The sequence below is a fragment of the Castor canadensis genome, chromosome 15, assembly GCF_047511655.1.
Source record: "Castor canadensis chromosome 15, mCasCan1.hap1v2, whole genome shotgun sequence".
Lineage (NCBI taxonomy): Eukaryota > Metazoa > Chordata > Mammalia > Rodentia > Castoridae > Castor > Castor canadensis.
Genome location: NC_133400.1, coordinates 20,263,687 through 20,283,029, shown reverse-complemented (window position 1 = coordinate 20,283,029; position 19,343 = coordinate 20,263,687). Strand labels below are relative to the sequence as shown.

At 41.1% G+C, this 19,343-nt stretch overlaps 1 non-coding gene across 1 annotated transcript; it reads right to left on the bottom strand.

The window, feature by feature from the left end:
• Nucleotides 1-8,987: 8,987 nt before the first annotated feature.
• On the bottom strand, nucleotides 8,988-9,060 carry Trnat-agu (transfer RNA threonine (anticodon AGU)). The gene has a single exon. It is a non-coding gene; the product is annotated as a tRNA-Thr (tRNA).
• Between the last annotated feature and the right edge of the window lie 10,283 nt (nucleotides 9,061-19,343).

The following is a 19,343-nucleotide window of genomic DNA, read 5'->3' as shown; positions in this document are numbered from 1 at the left end:
CTTGGGATTGACAATGATGTATCCCAATCAGACTTTGTTGCTTACAACCTCCAGGACTCATTTCAGCTCTTGACCTTGGAAACAAGTCTTCTACTAGTGATGAGGGAGCCAGGAAACTCACCAGGTCTGACATTCAAAGTTTGGAGTCTTCCTGGATAGAGAGGACCCACAGCAGAGGATGGGGGCCCCTGGAGCAGGTGGGAGCATCTCTGTAACAAGGAGTACCTCCAAGCAGAAAAAGGGGGACCCCAGGGATGCCCCAATTTCATCATCACAAAAGGCTTGGTGGCTAAGACAGAAGAGTGGGGAGGATTCCTCCAGTCCATGTTCTACCTATGCACATGCTAGGGCCCTGCCAAGAACCCTAAATGCTCTCTCCTTAGATATCTCTTTCTTCAAGGTACTTCTCTAAGAAGCTATCCTTACTCTCCCAGACCCAGTTCTCTGTTCCCTCCTCCGAACACAAACACCACACGCAGCCCCCTCTGCAGAATTCAAAGTGTGTTATTGTCATCATCACTTAGATTCCTGTCAACTGCAGATCCCTGGATGGGAACCCAAGCTTCCTTATCATGGCACCCTGGGGACTCATCATGGAACTTTGTCCTTAGTAGAGTCTCGATTTTTTTGGCAGGGAAAGAGAAGTAGAGAGGAAGGAACATATGAAAGGATGGGGAGGGAGGAAGGAAGGAAGGTAGGAAACCAGGAAGGAAGGAAGGAAGGAGGGAAGGAGGCAGAGATGGAAGGAAAGATACATTCAAATGATGGATATTTGTAACTTAAAAGAAACTGAGGGGGATTCCAAGATGGTAGCTAGAGGGAGGAAGCAGAAAATGTGCCTCCTAAAGTAAAATCTTGGAGAGATGCTGGAGATACACCTTACAGGAAAAACCACAGAGAAGAGGCAAAACTTTGACTCCTCCACACCTCCAGCCTGCACATAGCATCTCCATTTCTGGTTAAATGAAGAAACCAGGAGGGCTCCTATGCTGCCACCAGACGCCAGCACCCAGACGGCTTGGGAAGATGCGGACCACAAGGTGAGCTAAGTGGCATGCACTACTCCACAGACAACCCTGGGGCAGTTCAGCATAGCCCCCTGGACAGACTGACCCCCACCCAGGGTAAAAAGACTGAAAAAAAACTGAATAATAAGCAATAACAACAAAAAAGACACATAGCAAAGAGGGTGGGGTGCCCTGAGCACCAAAGAGAGGGGAGGGGAAATCCCTTACAAGCCAGCTGGAGAAGGCAGGAGTGGTGGCAAACACCCAGAAACCAGGAGCAGGAAAGCTTGTTAAAGTGGCAGTGGGAGGAAAACGCCACAGGAGAGGGGGAAAGACCCACTTCCCACATGAACTGTAAATAAACACGCCAGCCTGAGAAAGCAGGTGCAGTGTCACCTCCCTCAGTGTGCTTGGAAAGGGGAAAGCTTGTAGCAGTGGTGGTAGTGCCCAGGAGAACTCTGAGTAAACAAAGCCTGCGGGGCCAAGTGAGTGTTAAGCTCACTCCTGAGATCTGCATAAGTAAAGCCTCCAGCAACAGCAAGCTGACAGCAGCAGGCAGACAAGCCATAGCCACAGATACCATTCACAGAACTGTCTCCAGACTCTTTTTTTTTCTCCCTACCATTGATGAGACAACAACCAAACTACACCTGCATGCTGAAAAACTTAGTGAAACTGTATTGCATTTGAACTTGGGACACTTTGTGGGGTTTTTTTGTTTTGTTTTCTTTTCTTTTCTTTTTTTCCCCTTTGATAAGACAATGACAGAACTACTTCTGAGACACAATCTCCAGGATTGGAGGCTGAGGAACAAATACCAAAGTTATTAAGACTGAAACTTTATTGCATTTGAACTTGGAGATTTATTTCATTTATTTTATTTTATTTTACTTTTATTTTTATTTTTATTTTTTTATTTTCAATCCTCTCTCTGTCTCTCTAATGCCTGTTCAGCTTACTGTTGATTAGTACACTATCTCTCCCTGTTTATATCTTTGAAACTTTTTTTTGTTGTTTGTTTGTTTTGTTTTTTCTACTTGTTTGTTTGTTTTTCCCTTTTTCTTTAACTTCTTTGCTTTCCATCTCCTCTCACCCTTTCATTCTAAATATCACCATTGTTATTATTACAAGCTAGAAAATACTTAATTGCACACAGTACAGGGACAATAACAACACCAAGGGCAATGACGGGAAGACAGAAAAAACGGGGAAAACAGTTTCCCCACAGCAAAATATTAGTACAGGAACCAGAGGGAAATGAAGAAAACAGATACTCAGATCCAGACTCCAACACAATGAAGATAAACTATGCCAAGGACACAATGAAGCCCACAAGAATAATTTAAAAGAAGACATACTACAGGTACTCAATGAGAATTTTATAGAGATGATACTGGATAGCGTCAACCAAAATGTACAGGAGACACTCAAGAAATTCCAAGACAACAAAAAGAGAGAATTTGAAAAGCACAAGAAGAAATAAAAGAAACCATAGAAGCACTGTATAAACACCAAACTGAAACAAAGAACATGATTAATAAAGAGATAAATGAACTCAGGGCAAAAATAGACAACATTAAAGAGGAAGAGACTCAGGATATGGAAAACCTCAGAAAAAAGAACGAAACAGAATTGCAAAACAAAATGGAAGGCCAATCCAGCAGAATAGAACAAACAGAAGACAGAATCTCAGAACTCGAAGATGAAATGGTAATTAGTTGAACAACTCAAGACCTGTGAAAAGAAAATTCAAGAACTCACCGACTCCATCAAAAGACAAAACCTGAGAATCACAGGCATTGATAAATTTGAAAATCTTGAGGAAATGGACAGATTTCTAGATAGTTATGATCATCCAAAACTGAAACAAGAGGACATTAATCACCTGAATAGACCTATAACACAAAATGAAATTGAAGCAGCAATCAAGAGTCCCCCAAAAAAGAAAAGTCCAGGACCTGATGGATTCTCTGCTGGATTCTATGAGACCTTTAAAGAAGAACTAATAACAACCTGCCTTAAACTGTTCCACAAAATAGAAAGGGAAGAAAAACTGCCTAACACATTTTATGAAGCCAGTACTACACTTGTCCCAAAATCAGGCAAAGACACCTCCAAAAAGGAGAACTAGAGGCCAATCTCCTTAATGAACATTGATGCAAAAATGCTCAATAAAATAACGGCAAACCAAATTCAACAACACATCAAAAAGATTATTCACCACAACCAAGTAGGCTTCATCCCAGGAATGCAGGGGTGGTTCAACATACAAAAATCAATAAACTTAATAAACTACATTAACAGAAGCAAAGACAAAAACCACTTGATCATCTCAATAGATGCAGAAAAAGCCTTTGATAAGATCCAACATCATTTCATGATAAAAACTCTAAGAAAACTAGGAATAGAAGGAAAGTATCTCAACATTATAAAAGCTATATATGACAAACCTACAGCCAGCATTATACTTAAGGGAGAAAAATTGAAACCATTCCCTCTAAAATCAGGAACCAGACAAGGATGCCCACTATCTCCACTCCTATTCAACATAGTACTGGAATTCCTAGCCAGAGCAATTAGGCAAGAAGAAGGAATAAAAGGAATACAAATAGGTAAAGAAACTGTCAAAATATCCCTATTTACAGATGACATGATCCTATACCTAAAGACCCAAAAAACTCTACTCAAAAGCTCCTAGACACCATCAATAGCTATAGCAAGGTAGCAGGATATAAAATCAACATAGAAAAATCATTAGCATTTCTATACACTAACAATGAGCAAACGGAAAAAGAATGTATGAAAACAATTCCATTTACAATAGCCTCAAAAAAAAATCAAATACCTAGGTGTAACCCTAACAAAGGATGTGAACGACCTCAACAAGGAAAACTATAAACTCCTGAAGAAAGAGATTGAGGAAGACTATAGAAAGTGGAGAGATCTCCCATGCTCATGGATTGGTAGAATCAACATAGTAAAACGTCTATACTCCCAAAAGTAATCTACATGTTTAATGCAATTCCCATCAAAATTCCAATGACATTCATTAAAGAGATTGAAAAATCTACTATTAAATTTATATGGAAACACAAGAGGCCACGAATAGCCAATGCAATACTCAGTCAAAAGAACAATGCTGGAGGTATCACGATTCCCAACTTCAAACTATATTACAAAGCAATAACGATAAAAACAGCATGGTACTGGCACAAAAACAGACATGAAGACCAGTGGAACAGAATAGAGGACCCAGATATGAAGCCACACAACTATAACCAACTTGTCTTTGACAAAGGAGCTAAAAATATACGATGGAGAAAAGATAGCCTCTTCAACAAAAACTGCTGGGAAAACTGGTTAGCAGTCTGCAAAACATGAAACTAGATCCATGTATATCACCCTATATCAATATTAACTCAAAATGGATCAAGTATCTTAATATCAGACCACAAACTTAAAGCTGATACAGGAAAGAGTAGGAAATACTCTGGAATTAGTAGGTATAGGTAAGAACTTTCTCAATAGAACCCCAGCAGCACAGCAACTAAGAGCTAGCATAGATAAATGGGACTTCATAAAACTAAAAAGCTTCTGCTCAACAAAAGAAATGGTCTCTAAACTGAAGAGAACACCCACAGAGTGGGAGAAAATATTTGCCAACCACACATCAGACAAAGGACTGATAACCAGAATATATAAGGAACTTAAAAAACTAAATTTTCCCAAAATTAATGAATCAATAAAGAAATGGGCAAGTGAACTAAACAGAACTTTCTCAAAAGAAGAAATTCAAATGGCCAAAAAACACATGAAAAAATGTTCACCATCTCTAGTAATAAAGGAAATGCAAATTAAAACCACACTAAGATTCCCCCTCACCCCTGTTAGAATAGCCATCATTAGCAACACCACTAACAAAAGGTGTTGGTGAGGATGCAGGGAAAAAGGAACCCTCTTACACTGTTGGTGGGAATGTAGACTAGTACAACCACTCTGGAAAAAAATTGGAGGCTACTTAAAAAGCTAGACATTGATCTACCATTTGATCCAGCAATACCTCTCTTGGGGATATACCCAAAAGACTGTGACACAGGTTACTCCAGAGGCACCTGCACACCCATGTTTATTGCGGCACTATTCACAATAGCCAAGTTATGGAAACAGCCAAGATGCCCCACTACTAACAAAGGGATTAAGAAAATGTGGTATCTATACACAGCGGAATTTTAGGAAGCCATGAAGAAGAACGAAATGTTATCATTCACTGGCAAGTGGATGGAATTGGAGAACATAATTCTGAGTGAGGTTAGCCTGGCCCAAAAGACCAAAAATCATATGTTCTCCCTCATATGTGGACATTAGATCAAGGGCAAACACAAAGCGAGAGCACACAAGGGAGGGGTGAGGATAGGTAAGACACCTAAAAAATTAGCCAGCATTTGTTGCCCTTAACACAGAGAAACTAAAGCAGATACCTTAAAAGCAACTGATGCCAATAGGAAAAGGGGACCAGGAACTAGAGAAAAGATGAGATCAAAAAGAATTAACCTAGAAGGTAACACCCATGCACAGAAAATCAATGTCAGTCAATGCCCTGTATAGATATCCTTATCTCAACCAGCAAAAACCCTTGTTCCTTCCTATTATTGCTTATACTCTCTCTACAACAAAATTAGAAATAAGGGCAAAATAGTTTCTGCTAGGTATTGAGGGGGTAGGGGGGAGAGGGAGGGGACAGAGTGGGGTGGTAAGGGAGGGGGTGGGGGCAGGGGGTAGAAATGACCCAAGCCTTGTATACACGTATGAATAATAAAATATAAAAAAAAAACGAGATGTTGTCATTCGCTGGTAAATGGATGGAATTGGAGAACATCGTTCTGAATGAGGTTAGCCTGGCCCAAAAAACCAAAAATCGTATGTTCTCCCTCATATGCAGACATTAGATCAAGAGCAAACACAACAAGGGGATTGGACTTTGATCCCATGATAAAAGCAAGAGCACACAAGGGAGATAGGAGGATAGGTAACACACCTAAAAAACTAGATAGCATTTGTTGCCCTCAACACAGAGAAACTAAAGCAGATACTTTAAAGCAAGTGAAACCAATAGGAAAAGGGGACCAGGAACTAGAGAAAAGGTTAGATCAAAAAGAATTAACCTAGAAGGTAACACACACGCACAGGAAATCAATGCGAGTCAACTTCCTGTATAGCTATCCTTATCTCAACCAGCAAAAACCCTTGTTCCTTCCTATTATTGCTTATACTCTCTCTACAACAAAAGGGCAAAATAGTTTGTGCTGGGTATCAAGGGGGTAGGGGGAGAGGGAGGGGGTGGGGGGTAAGGGAGAGGGTGGGGGAAGGGGGAGAAATGACCCAAACATTGTATGCACATATGAACAAAAAAGAAAAGAAAAGAAACTGAAGCATGAGTAGGAGGATCTGAGTCTGAGGCTGGCCCCAGGCAAAAAGAAGGAGACCCTGTCTGAAAAATAACTAAAAAGGGCTGGGGACAGGGCTCAAATGGTAGAACCCTTGCCTAGTCAGTACGAGGCCCCAAGTTCCACCCCAGTGTCCACCCCATTCTTCCTAAAAGGAAGGGAGGAACCAGATTTTTGCATCAGTTACTTCTTGGTCAGCACTGCAGTGGGAAGTAGTATCCTGATCACTGTGACCTCACTCTTCAGCATCTGGAAGACACCCAAGAGCTCCTGTGACACCTGCCTCCCAGAAGAAGGGGTGCTGGTGAAGGCCAAGGTCTCCACAGTGCTGACAAGAAGGTTGTCTGTACATAAGGAGAGAAGTTTAAAACCTTGGAGGAAGTCCCTCTTGCATTAAGAATCCAACAGGTGACAGAGTGATGCTCATGAGCCAACACCAGGCCACCCATAGCTGCCTATTCTCAGCAAAAGAAAACTTCTGTGCTCACATGAGTCTTGTCCCCAAGAAATTGAGATCCAGCCACAAATTCCCATGACTAGGACCCCCCATGAGCATCTGTGGCCCCTGAGATCCCCAGGATACTAAAATGAAATAAAGACATGTTTGCCTATCAGCAGTTTGGAACTTAATTCCATGCTACCCACATATCAAAACAGAGATACCCTAGGAACTGCCTGAAGTCCACCTCCAGGGAGAAAATTGGGACAATAGTTGTATGATGTCAAAATTCTATTTCTCTATTGTAACTTTCCCTACTTAGTTTCCTCCAAATTAGCAAGCTTATCACCACAGCAATCCACACCCCCCAATAAGGTTCAAGGACATCAACCAGAGCTGTGGGATGGGAAGTTCATACACACAGCCTCAGCAACCAGCATTGATGTCCCCATCTGGTAACCTGACCTTCTTCTGTGGCTTGTTAGTACCTTGGATCACCCATCATGAACTCAGAAGTCCCCACTCCACGAGATCCCCAGCTATCGATGGAGAGTGACTTTTGCTGGCCCATGATAAGCTATTTTGGACTCCCAGATAGATAAGTACTGGGGACTAGAATTGAAGTTGCTCCAGTTGGTTCTTCTCTATCCACACATGAGGAAAGGTCTTACCTCTATCCCAATGAGCTTCTTGATGCATCAAGCAGCAAGGCCCAAATTACCACACTCATCATACCTCAATCACAGAAGAAAGAGCTTAGGGACAGATGACATAAGTATGGGGAGAAAGGCTGGTTTTAGAATGTTTTTTACAACTGCATGAGAGATTCATCAGAATACCTTCCCTAGTTGGCATGCAGGGTCTACATAGTTTGGGGATACTTCTGATTTATTGATCCTGGATATGAAAAATTCTCCTCAAAATAATCCTTTACTAAAACTTTTGGGTAAAGCCTGAATGCTTTCAAGGAGCCCACAAAATGCCAGATTCCTACCTGAAGAAAATAGAAGGAAAACTCTGAGGCCTAGCATGGGAAGATTATGGGCTGGTCACCCATCCCCAAGGGTGTCTGGGCTGCTCTGGGGTCTCTGGTGACAGTGGAAGGGGCCAAAACAGAGCCAGGGATATGATATATTGCAGTAGATAAAGGGTTCCTTGGGTACAGTTTATCGAGACATCCATAGCAAATCTCACACTGCTGCAAGCCAGCCTTTTTCTTGACACTGTGTCACCTCCCCCTCAATCTTTCTTCTGTATTTAACTCAAGGACTCCAAAAAGACATTCTTCAACTCTTAGGGGTCCTGGCACATGTGCAAATGTCCAGTGATTCTCTTTGCTAGACATCAGTAGATAAGGTAAATACCAAAATTCCAGAAGGTGTCATAAATCTGGGAAAACTGAAGGTGCCCATGTTGTGGCCCCAAAGTTTCTGAGACAAATTGGGTTTGGGTGTTTGCTGTAGGAGTGGTAGCTTCGATGGCAGGAAAGCAAGTCGGTGGGTAGAACTGCAGTGAAGTGTGAGATGGCCCAGCTGTCAGAACTCCATCCCTGAGCAAGGCCTGTGGGGAGCTCTCCCAGTTTCTATCTGAGTGCTAATCAGCAGGCCATCACCCCACCTCCAACCTGTGTCAGAGGAAGTCCTAGAGGACCACTCAGGGATCAGATGCACCCAGACCTCCTCTTCTTTTCCCATCAGAGACAGAGCTAATGTCACGTCTTCATCAACTGCTATGATACTGAAGTCACCTGGGCTCAGGACTCAGAACTTGGGGTGGACCCTGGGGGAAGTGGGTGGCTTGATTCACTCAAATCAGTCATTTTCATGTGTGCCTAAGGGGAGAGACAGTAGGTGAGCAGAACTGACAACCCCTCTCCACATTGAGCCACCCATTCACCGCACTTCTCCCATTTTATACATTGAGAGGGTCTGAAAGGGAATTTTGTTTTGAAACTGGATTCTATGACCTTTAAAAAACAGTTGGGAACCACCGCTTCATATTTTCAAAGCAAAACAACAAGTAGTTTCTGGCATTTCTGTCTCTGGGCATTAGGGTTTTGTAATTTCATTGCCATTTTTAGTTTTCCTGTTTGTTTTTTGACAGTACTGGGATTTGAACTCAGGTCCTTCTGCTTACTAGGCAGACACTCTACCATTTGAGCCACTCCACCAGCCCCCATTTTTAGTTTTTATGAAGAAATACAAATTTATGAAAGCTGGGCTATTAGACCAGGCTCTGCTACTATTGTAAAGCCAGAGCTGGGTTCTGCAGGATGGTTTTTGGTCACATGTTCATTTGTGTGCAGTACACCAGGGCTCAGTAATAGTGGTTTGTCTGTCCTGAGGTGTGGGCTATGTGCAACCTCAAAGACATTTCTGACCCTTGGTATGTGTTTGTGTTTATACAAATGCACACATGTGCTTATGTACACAGTGGTGGCAGGAGGGAGCCAGTACTGCAGGAGCACCTCTTTAGAATTTCTGCCTCACATCCCCAGGTTTTTCCCTGAGTGCCAACCTCACAATTTATGGAGCCAATCCTTACTTGGGAAAGAATGAGAATGGTCCCTGGTCCATTTTTCTTCAGAGCCCACAGGCCCAACTAGGGCCATCTAGAAAGTTAAAGAGAGATCAACTAGGTCTCATTAGAAAAAGACTTTGATGGCAACAAGATCCTTTAAAGAAACAAAAGCAAGCAGGGTTAATTTGCCTGCTTCAAGCTCCTTGTTATGGTTTGGATATTAAAGATTCCCTAAGGCTCATGTGTTGAAGGCTTGATTCCTAGCTGGTGGAACTATGGAGAGGTGATTGGATGAAGAACGTGCTAACCTCAACAATGGATTAATCCATTAATAGATTCATAATTGAATAATGGACTGTCTGGAGGGAGTGGAAACCATAAAAGGTGAGGCTTACTTGGAGGATGCAGATCACTGAGGGCATGTCCTAGAAAGGTATATTTTGTCCTTGATATCTCTCTCTCTTTCTCTTTCTCTCTCTCTCTCTCTCTCTCTCTCTCTCTCTCTCTCTCTCTCTCTGTCTCTCTCTCTCTCTCCCTCCTTCTCCCTCTCACCTCTTCCCCCTTCCCCACTCTCTCCTTCCAGGTAGTCACGTATGCATGCATCAAGTGAGCAGCTTAGTGATGAGGACTAAAACTTCTGAAACTATGAGACAAAATAAATCTTTCCTACTTTAAATTGTTTTTCTCAGATATTTTGTCACAGCAACAAAAAGCTGACTAACAGACTCCTAATTTAGGGCCCCACTTCTATCCTCCATGCCCAGTAAAAAGTAGTTACAGGATTCCAACTATGCTGCTAGAAGACATTAGTGGGGGTAAGGCCTAAAGGGACCCATGTCTTTTTCAAGAAGAGGCCTACCTCTGCAGCTCAAGGTGAAACCAGAAGCTACAGAAGAGGCACTGAAGAAGGGGCACACAACAATGGCATGCAAGAGTCAGGTGGTCTCCCTGTGCTATCTCAACACTCAGTGGTAAGGAAACCGCTCAGCAGAAAGCACCACTCCCTGACTTCTCACTAGGTCCTCAGACCCACCCAGAAGCCTGTCTCTACAATAGCACTAGCCTTCAAGAGGAAATCCTGTAAGGGAGAGGAGGTGTGAAAGTGGGTGACACTGCTGTTGTGTGCCTGTGTCTGTGTTTTCCAAAACACACAGGATAAATGAGCCAGGGTAAAAATAGATGACAGCAGAGAACAGTGAGCAGAGTTCCCTCTCTGCAGGTATGAGGACTATACTACAGTCTCCAGAAGGGACCACTCTGACAGGAGAGTGGGGCCAGGGTGGATATAACACAGGAGTGGCCATGCCCTTAGTCACCCAAGAAACGTATTCCCACCTGAGACCAACATCAGGGTCACAGCTTGGGTTCCAAAATTCCCCAATGCAGATAGTCTTCTTTTTCTCAATGGGCTAGTGAGGTGGACTCCACAGGCCTTTTAAGAACTTGGTCTAGAGGTCCATTGTTAAATAAGAGACTACAAGTCACAGAACGGAGAGATCCTGCTTAGAAAGGCAGAATCTTTCCCAAATGGGAGTCCTGAGATGCTATTTTTAGGATCAGGGTTGGTGTCAGCCTCAATTCTCCATTTAGCCATTAGTCAAGAGGGACTCAAAGCAAGCATCCTCTCATTATCTCAGTGAACAAAGGGAAAGGTAGACAATGAAGCCATCCATCCATCCATGCAATGTCTACCAAGGGTCTGCTTTGTTTCTGGTCCTAGGCTAGGCTGGAGTATAGGATGGAGACCAAGACACATAGTCCTTTCTCCTTTTGAGGAAAGGGAGGAGTTTAGATCATTAGGTAGTTATTAATGTCATTATCTAGACAAAGACACTAAAGAGGAAACACCCTTGAGAAGGGCTTTGTCATGGACACACTGAGTTTAAAGGGCCTAGAAGATGTCAAAGCAGACTCACCAATGAGACTTTGGGTTGTAGGGTCCAGAGCAAAGAGAACTAAGCCAGAGAAACCCATGGCAGTCATAAGCAGATGGTGGGGCAGCTCTGGAATGGACAAGCACCCCCTAGAATGCAGAGACTGAACCTAAGAAACGCCAACACCCATAGGACACATGGTGGGGGTGAGAGTAGTAATCTGAGGAGCATCCAAAGAGCCAGGATGAAACTAGAGAGGGTTCTGAAAAGGAGGGAAGGGTCACCTGAGTCCATTGGTACCAGAGCTGGAGATCTTAATGAGGAAAATGTCAGTGTTGCCTTGGGGGCCAAAGTTAGGTTCTAGTGGACTGAGGTATGACTAGGTGAGACTAGAGCAAGCTGCAAAGGGGAAGAGGCAACACATGGTAGGTGGGAGCATGGGGTCAAGGAAGGGTTATGTTTTGTTTTGTAGGATGGGTTGAGCATGGTTATAGGTCATTGAAAGAAGGAGGTAAGTTAAGAAGAGAGAAAGGTTAAGAAAGAAAAGGCTGTGAAGCCTGGGTAGGCAGGAATGTGATGGCAGCCCAGGTGTGTTGGACAGGTCTTATGACTCTGACAAAGTACTTGAAGAAGCAATTAAAGTGGCAGGGATTTATTTGTCTCTGTTGCCTCTGTGTTGAGTGAGGAGCATGTTAGAGCAAAGCCGTTCACCTCATGGCAGGAGGCAGAGAGCAACAGAAAGGGACCAGAGACAAGATATACCCTTCAAAGAAAGGCCCCAGTAGTCTACCAGCCCCACTTCCTCATTTCTACCACACCCAACACTACTATCAAATTATGAACCTATCAAAGGATTAATCCACTAATAATGTCAAACCACCCCATGATCCAATTGCTTCCTAGAAGCCCCACCTCTGAACATTGCATTGGGGTCTATTCAACACATGAGACTTCAGGAGATATTCGTATCCAAACCACAACACCGGGTAGATTTACCCATAATGGGACAAAAGCTATTTGCCCCATATTAGATGGAGAAAGGGAGAGATTGCCAGGGAAGCCACTGAGGCTGTAGGTAGTTCACACTTGGGTCGGGAGGCAATTCCCAAAGACTAGAACAGATGAGCAAATGGAGATTTAAGAGGTCCAGTGGCCTTTCCACTTCCACAGAGCCAGTGAGTAGCAGAACCTGGCTTCAAACCCACATCCATGTGAGTCCAAAATCTATGCTCCTCGTAGCACAGGCCCAGGAAGAGGAATCAAAGGAACTTATTTCCTCTCTGGATCCTTCTTTCTGAGTTTTCTTTTCAAAGTTGGTTTTTGGGGAGAAAGGAAAGAAGGAAACCCAAGGCTAGCTCTGCCATTCTGCACTGGCTCTGAGGAGGGCACCAGCCTGGGAATTAGAAGAGCGTTTCCCATTTCCTTATGACAGGCCCAAGTCTTCAGGGCCTTCCCCTTCAAAGGATAAAGCAATTCATAAACAGGAGACTTGCAGGAGAGAGCGATGAATCTCAGGGGCCGTGCTAATTAAAAAGCCCATATTACATTACTTCCTCAAGGACTCGTCTTCTAATTTTTAGGATTGTGCTACATTGATTAATTTATACAAGTTTTTAATCCCTCTGTGCTTAATGAAGTCCGGGAACGTGGGAACAGGAGCATAATTGAGCTTCATATTTTTTTTTTCATTTTTCTTTTATTATTCATATGTGCATACAAGGCTTGGTTCATTTCTCCCCCCTGCCCCCACCCCCTCCCTTACCACCCACTCCACCCCCTCCCTCTCCCCCTCCCTCAATACCCAGCAGAAACTATTTTGCCCTTATTTCTAATTTTGTTGTAGAGAGAGTATAAGCAATAATAGGAAGGAACAAGGGTTTTTGCTGGTTGAGATAAGGATAGCTATACAGGGCATTGACTCACATTGATTTCCTGTGTGTGTGTGTTAACTTCTAGGTTAATTCTTTTTGATCTAACCTTTTCTCTAGTACCTGTTCCCCTTTTCCTATTGGCCTCAGTTGCTTTAAGGTATCTGCTTTAGTTTCTCTGCGTTAAGGGCAACAAATGCTAGCTAGTTTTTTAGGTGTCTTACCTATCCTCACCCCTCCCTTGTGTGCTCTCGCTTTTATCATGTGCTCATAGTCCAATCCCCTTGTTGTGTTTGCCCTTGATCTAATGTCCACATATGAGGGAGAACATACGATTTTTGGTTTTTTGAGCCAGGCTAACCTCACTCAGAATGATGTTCTCCAATTCCATCCATTTACCAGCGAATGATAACATTTCGTTCTTCTTCATGGCTGCATAAAATTCCATTGTGTATAGATACCACATTTTCTTAATCCATTTGTCAGTGCTGGGGCATCTTGGCTGTTTCCATAACTTGGCTATTGTGAATAGTGCCGCAATAAACATGGATGTGCAGGTGCCTCTGGAGTAACAGTCTTTTGGGTATATCCCCAAGAGTGGTATTGCTGGATCAAATGGTAGATCGATGTCCAGCTTTTTAAGTAGCCTCCAAATTTTTTTCCAGAGTGATTGTACTAGTCTACATTCCCACCAACAGTGTAAGAGGGTTCCTTTTTCCCCGCATCCTCGCCAACACCTGTTGTTGGTGGTGTTGCTGATGATGGCTATTCTAACAGGGGTGAGGTGGAATCTTAGCGTGGTTTTAATTTGCATTTCCTTTATTGCTAGAGATGGTGAGCATTTTTTCATGTGTTTTCTGGCCATTTGAATTTCTTCTTTTGAGAAAGTTCTGTTTAGTTCACTTGCCCATTTCTTTATTGGTTCATTAGTTTTGGGAGAATTTAGTTTTTCAAGTTCCCTGTATATTCTGGTTATCAGTCCTTTGTCTGATGTATAGTTGGCAAATATTTTCTCCCACTCTGTGGGTGTTCTCTTCAGTTTAGAGACCATTTCTTTTGATGAACAGAAGCTTTTTAGTTTTATGAAGTCCCATTTATCTATGCTATCTCTTAGTTGCTGTGCTACTGGGGTTTCATTGAGAAAGTTCTTACCTATACCTACTAACTCCAGAGTATTTCCTACTCTTTCTTGTATCAACTTAAGAGTTTGGGGTCTGATATTAAGATCCTTGATCCATTTTGAATTAATCTTGGTATAGGGTGATATACATGGATCTAGTTTCAGTTTTTTGCAGACTGCTAACCAGTTTTCCCAGCAGTTTTTGTTGAAGAGGCTGCTATTTCTCCATCGTATATTTTTAGCTCCTTTGTCAAAGATAAGTTGCTTATAGTTGTGTGGCTTCATATCTGGATCCTCTATTCTGTTCCACTGGTCTTCATGTCTGTTTTTGTGCCAGTACCACGCTGTTTTTATTGTTATTGCTTTGCAATATAGTTTGAAGTCAGGTATTGTGATACCTCCTGCATTGTTCTTTTGACTGAGTATTGCCTTGGCTATTCATGGCCTCTTGTGTTTCCATATAAATTTAACAGTAGATTTTTCAATCTCTTTAATGAATGTCATTGGAATTTTGATGGGAATTGCATTAAACATGTAGATTACTTTGGGGAGTATTGGCATTTTTACTATGTTGATTCTACCAATCCATGAGCATGGGAGATCTCTCCACTTTCTATAGTCTTCCTCAATCTCTTTCTTCAGAAGTGTATAGTTTTCCTTGTAGAGGTCTTTCACATCTTTTGTTAGGTTTACACCTAGGTATTTGATTTTGTTCGAGGCTATTGTAAATGGAATTGTTTTCATACATTCTTTTTCCGTTTGCTCATTGTTAGTGTATAGAAATGCTAATGATTTTTCTATGTTGATTTTATATCCTGCTACCTTGCTATAGCTATTGATGATGTCTAGAAGCTTCTGAGTAGAGTTTTTTGGGTCTTTAAGGTATAGGATCATGTCATCTGCAAATAGGGATATTTTGACAGTTTCTTTACCTATTTGTATTCCTTTTATTCCTTTTCTTGCCTAATTGCTCTGGCTAAGAATTCCAGTACTATGTTGAATAGGAGTGGAGATAGTGGGCATCCTTGTCTGGTTCCTGATTTTAGAGGGAATAGTTTTAATTTTTCTCCGTTAAGTATAATGCTGGCTGTAGGTTTGTCATATATAGCTTTTATAAGGTTGAGGAACTTTCCTTCTATTCCTAGTTTTCTTAGAGCTTTTATCATGAAATGATGTTGGATCTTATCAAAGGCTTTTTCTGCATCTATTGAGATGATCAAGTGGTTTTTGTCTTTGCTTCTGTTAATGTGGTTTATTACGTTTATTGATTTTCGTATGTTGAACCACCCCTGCATTCCTGGGATGAAGCCTACTTGGTCGTGGTGAATAATCTTTTTGATGTGTTGCTGAATTCAGTTTGCCATTATTTTGTTGAGGATTTTTGCATCAATGTTCATTAAGGAGATTGGCCTACAGTTCTCCTTTTTGGAGGTGTCTTTGCCTGGTTTTGGGATAAGTGTAATACTGGCTTCATAAAATGTGTTAGGCAGTTTTCCTTCCCTTTCTATTTCGTGGAACAGTTTAAGGAGGGTTGGTATCAGTTCTTCTTTAAAGGTCTGATAGAATTCAGCAGAGAATCCATCAGGTCCTGGACTTTTCTTTTTGGGGAGACTCTTCATTGCTGCTTCAATTTCATTTTGTGTTATAGGTCTATTCAGGTGATTAATGTCCTCTTGGTTCAGTTTTGGATGATCATATGTATCTAGAAATCTGTCCATTTCTTTTAGATTTTCAAATTTATTTGAATATAGGTTCTCAAAGTAGTCTCTGATGATTTCCTGGACTTCCATGGTGTTTGTTGTTATCTCCCCTTTTGCATTCATAATTCTACTAATTTGGGTTTTTTCTCTCCTCATTTTAGTCAGGTTTGCCAGGGGTCTATCGATCTTGTTTATTTTTTCAAAGAACCAACTTTTTGTTTCATTAATTCTTTGTATGGTTTTTTTGGTTTCTATTTCATTGATTTCAGCTCTTATTTTTATTATTTCTCTCCTTCTATTTGTTTTGGGATTTGCTTGTTCTTATTTTTCTAGGAGTTTGAGATGTATCATTAGGTCATTGATTTGGGATCTTTCAATCTTTTTAATATATGCACTCATGGCTATAAACTTTCCTCTCAAGACTGCCTTAGCTGTGTCCCATAGGTTCTGGTAGGTTGTGTTTTCATTTTCATTGACTTCCAGGAACTTTTTAATTTCCTCTTTTATTGCATCGATGATCCACTCTTCATTAAGTAATGAGTTATTTAGTTTCCAGCTGTTTGCATGTTTTTTGTCTTTACTTTTGTTGTTGAGTTCTACTTTTACTGCATTGTGGTCAGATAGTATGCACGGTATTATTCCTATTTTCTTATATTTGCTGAGGCTTGCTTTGTGCCCTAGGATATGATCTATTTTGGAGAAGGTTCCATGGGCTGCTGAGAAGAATGTATATTGTGTAGAGGTTGGATGAAATGTTCTGTAGACATCTACTAGGTCCACTTGATTTATTGCATATTTTAGATCTTGGATTTCTTTATTGAGTTTTTGTTTGGATGACCTATCTATTGATGATAATAGAGTGTTAAAGTCTCCCACAACCACTGTGTTGGCGTTTATATATGCTTTTAGGTCTTTCAGGGTATGTTTGATGAAATTGGGTGCGTTGACATTGGGTGCTTACAGATTGATGATTATTATTTCCTTTTGGTCTATTTCCCCTTTTATTAGTATGGAATGTCCTTCTTTATCTCGTTTGATCAATGTAGGTTTGAAGTCTACTTTGTCAGAGATAAGTATTACTACTCCTGCTTGTTTTGGGGGGACATTGGCTTGGTAAATCTTCTTCCAGCCTTTCATCCTAAGCATATGCTTATTTCTGTCGGTGAGATGAGTTTCCTGTAAGCAACAAATTGTTGGATCTTCTTTTTTAATCCATTTTGTCAAACGGTGTCTTTTGATGGGTGAATTAAGTCCATTAACATTAAGCATTAGTACTGATAGGTATGTGGTGATTCCTGCCATTTAGTTGTCTTAGTTGTTTGAAGGTTTGATTGTGTGTACCTAACTTGATGTTACTCTCTACTGTCTTGCTTTTTCTTATCCTGTGGTTTGGTGCTGCCTGCCTTTTCATGGTTAGGTTGGGTGTCACTTTCTGTGTGCAGGATCCCTTGCAGAATCTTTTGTAATGGTGGCTTTGTGGTCACATATTGTTTTAGTTTCTGCTTATCATGGAAGACTTTTATTGCTCCATCTATTTTGAATGATAGTTTTGCTAGGTAGAGTATCCTGGGGTTGAAGTTATTTTCATTCAGTGCCCGGAAGATCTCACCCCACGCTCTTCTTGCTTTTAATGTTTCTGTTGAGAAGTCTGCTGTGATTTTGATGGGTTTACCTTTGTATGTTACTTGTTTTTTCTCTCTTACAGCCTTCAATATTCTTTCCTTAGTTTCTGAACTTGTTGTTTTAATGATGATATGTCATGGAGTAGTTCTATTTTGATCTGGTCTGTTTGGTGTCCTGGAGGCCTCTTGCATTTGTATGGGAATATCTTTCTCTAGATTTGGGAAATTTTCCGTTATTATTTTGTTGAATATATTAAGCATTCCCTTCGCTTGCACCTCTTCTCCTTCTTCGATGCCCATGATTCTCAAGTTTGGTCTTTTGATGGAGTCAGTGAATTCTTGCATTTTCTTTTCACAGGTCTTGAGTTGTTTAATTAATAGTTCTTTGGTTTTTCCTTTAATTACCATTTCATCTTCAAGTTCTGAGATTCTGTCTTCTGTTTGTTCTATTCTGCTGGATTGGCCTTCAGTTTTGTTTTGCAGTTCTGTTTCGTTCTTTTTTCTGAGGTTTTCTTCTTTATTGTTGTCTATTTTTGTCCTGAGCTCATTTATCCATTTATTCATTGTGTTCTCACTTTCACTTTGGTGTTTATACAGTGCTTCTATGGTTTCCTTTATTTCTTCCTTTGCTTTTTCAAATTCTCTATTTTTATTGTCTTGGAATTTCTTGAGTGTCTCCTGTACATTTTGGTTGACCCTATCCAGTATCATCTCTATAAAATTCTTATTGAGTACTTGTAGTATGTCTTCTTTTAAATTATTCTTGTGGGCTTCATTGGGTCCTTTGGCATAGTTTATCTTCATTTTGTTGGAGTCCGGATCTGAGTTTCTGTTCTCTTCATTCCCCTCTGGTTCCTGTACTAATTTTTTGCTGTGGGGAAACTGGTTTCCCTGTTTTTTCTGTCTTCCCGTCATTGTCCTTGGTGTTGTTACTGTCCCTGTACTTTGTGTAATTAAGTATTTTCTAGCTTGTAATAATAACAATGGTAATATTTAGAATGGAAGAGTGAGCTGAGATGGAAAGCAAGAAGTTAAAGAAAAGGGGAAAACAAATATACAGACAAGAGGGAGAAAGCAGAACAAGGTATCAGACAAGAGAGTTTCAAAGGTATAAACAGGGAGTGCTAGTGTACTAATCGACAGTAAGCTGAACAGACAATAGAGAGACAGAGAGAGGATTGAAAATCAAAGATAAAAAAAATAAAAAATAAGTAAATGAAAGTAATATCTATATATAAAAATGAATTAAAATAAAATGGAAAATAGAAAATTAAAAAAAAAAAAACCAAAAAACTTCCAAGTTTATATGCAATGCAGTTTCAGTCTTAATAATTTAGGTGTCTGTCTCAATCTCCAGCCCTGGAATTGGTGCCTCAGATGTTGTTCTGTAGTTGTCTCATCAAAGGGGATGCATAAAGTAGAACAAAACTACACACTCACACACACACACATACACAAAAAAAAAAAAAAAGCCCCACCAAGTGTCCCCAGTTCAAATGCAATACAGTTTCAGTAAGTTTTTCGGCTTGCAGGTGTAATTCGGTTGTTCTCGAATCAAAGGTAGGGAGAAAAAGAAAAAAAAGCTTCTGGAGACAGTTCTGAGAGTGGTATCTGCAACTGTGGCTTGCCTGCCTGCTGCTCTCAGCCTGTAGCTGGCGGCATTATTTATGCAGATCTCTGGGGTGAGCTAGCACTCACCTGGTCCCACAGGCTTTGTTTGCTCAGAGTTCTCCTGTGCGGGGGCCTCTG